Source organism: Sturnira hondurensis, unplaced genomic scaffold (assembly GCF_014824575.4).
Source record: "Sturnira hondurensis isolate 20B ecotype Veracruz unplaced genomic scaffold, ASM1482457v3 Scaffold0004068, whole genome shotgun sequence".
Classification (NCBI taxonomy): Eukaryota; Metazoa; Chordata; class Mammalia; order Chiroptera; family Phyllostomidae; genus Sturnira; species Sturnira hondurensis.
Genome location: NW_028076699.1, coordinates 7,669,265 through 7,671,743, shown reverse-complemented (window position 1 = coordinate 7,671,743; position 2,479 = coordinate 7,669,265).

Sequence of the window (2,479 nt, the reverse complement as noted above, 5' to 3'; positions counted from 1 at the left end):
GGCTTGGCGGTTCGATTCCCGTCGGACACATGCCTGGGTTGTGGGCCAGGTCCCCAGCAGGGGTGCATGAAAGGCAACCACACATTGATGTTTCTTTCCTTCTCTTTCTCCCTCCCTTCTCTGTCTCTAAAAATAAATAAATATATACATTTTTTAAAAGAGTATTCCTAGACTGAAGACTGGAGAGCAAGTCTTTTACTGATATTTCTTTCCAGACCAAACTTTCAAAATACAGCAGAGAGGAGGTGGAGCTGTCTGACCAGTCGGGTTGTCAAAGGTCATCGCCCGAAGCAGATTATTTGAGACAAGAGAGAAACACTAAATGCAGAGGGAGGTTCAAGGCAAGAAATCCTACTTGCTGCCTCTCACAACCTTTGGGGTTGCAGTTCTCCTTTAGACAAAAATATGGCTTGAGGACAAGAATGAACAGATTCAACTTCCCAAACAGTGTGATGCTGGTTGCATATGTAAATGGTGGTTCTCAATTTTCTGGCATCGAAAGAGCCCACAGAGAATCTGATGAATACAAACTCTCCTTCCAGAAAAGCACACAAAACTTTTTGTGTGCAATTGTAGGGATTCCAAAATTTCTTGGAGATAAAACTTAGAGGCTCTTTATAGGAGAGGTGTGGATCTGAAAACCAGAGCCCAGGACTTGAGTCCTGCCCCTTCTGCTGACATCTTGTGTGACACTAGGCAAGCCACTACCCTCTGAGCCCCAGGTGCAAGGACGGAATGATCGCCTCTGCCCCGCTCCGCTCGCTGCGGTGGAGGGTGTGGTGCACTGCAAAGTACTGTCTGAGTGTTATCAGGACACTGAGGTTCAGACATAGCTATTGGCATAATCAGGGCTCAAACTGGAATGTGTGCGTGGCCTCCCACCAAGAATTTTACGAAGAATCAAAGGAGACAATGCATGTGAAAGGGTCACGCAGACCGTATAGTGGGGCAGCTGTGTGAGTTTTTCCTGGGCTGAACGTAGAATTCCACATCCCACCTCCTTGTTGGGATCCAGGGCAGGGTAGATGAGGGGCTGGTGGAAGTATGTCCATCAGTGATGCTGTTCAAGGAGACAACGAAGACCCTCTCCCACACCCAAATGGGCAGCTCCCCTGCTTTGGGGGAAATCTGCAGAGTTCTGCAACATCTTTAAAACCCATCCGCAGACCAGCACTCGGGTCAGCAGGTCTAGTTTGGGAGCACCAATTTTAATGAAACCGCCATTTTTTTCTAATGTCACCAAGTAAAATTTTAAAATGCCTAGATTCTATTCTACTATATTAAAAAAGAAAGATTCCATAAAAGATGCTCTCATCCAACTCAGTCTTTGGATGCTGATAATTCAGAGAAGAAAGATGTCTGTCCTGTAAAGCTAGTGGTGTCGGATCATGGCAACACCACAATCCAGAAAACCCCAAACTACACCTCCCGAGAGGCAGTGGGAAATCAGCAATACTTCCCTAAATCTCCAAACTAATGTTCCAGATGCACAACTGATTCTCCAAGAAACCCAGGGGAGTGAACCAGAATGGGGGTGGGGATGACGAGGGGCCCTGGAGCTTCACTATAAACAGCTAGGATTAAGGACACTGAGCACAGCCCCATCTGGTGTGGCTCACTGGGTTGGGCATTGTTCTGCAAACCAAAAGGTTGCCAGTTTGATTCCCAGTCAGGGCACTGCCTGGGTTGCGGGCCAGGTTCCTGGGTTGGGGGTGTACAAGATGCAATCAATCAGTGTTTTTCTCCCTCCCTTACCCTCTCTCTAAAAATAAATAAATGAGATCTTAAAAAATACAAAACCAAAAAATCACCAAGCACAGGAGCTCGTTGACTCTGTGTGTCTGGAGGCTGGTATGCGAAGCCCAAGGAAGTCTAAGGGCAGGGGGAGAACTGCAAAGGACATTGCCCTTCCTGTGGTGACAGCAGGTCGCTTAATGTTTTCTAGTCATTTTAAGGTGGTGTGTTTAAGAAAAGGCACACAACTGCTTTGGCCTCTTGTCCGAGCTCAGTAGACCAGAATGACACAAGTGAACAGCGGGCATTGTAGCTGAGGCCCTTCCCAGCAATGGGGCTACAGGAAAGGATTTTGTGGGGCTGAACAAGGAGAATCTTCTAAGACGGGGCTGAGGAAAGGTGTGTAAACTCCATACACATTCAAGTAGCATTTAATAACTTTTATGAAATCAGTTTCAGAGTAAAGTCTCTATTATTGGAATACAGAAGTGAGGATGTTAGGGAGGAACAGTATGGTGGTGTGAAACCCAAATCAGATGGAACAGGTCAAACATGAAAGTGAATTCAGAGTCCCACCCCTCCAACCCCCACCCACCCCTTGCTGCTGTTCCTGAGTATGGCCTGAGTTCAGGGCTGTAGCTTCTCCACGGCAGCTACAGAGCAAGGTCTACCTGGAAAAGAAGAGTTGATGCTCTAGTGCATCCGCAGCATCGGACCACTAGGCTAGAAGGTAGAGTGGAGCTGG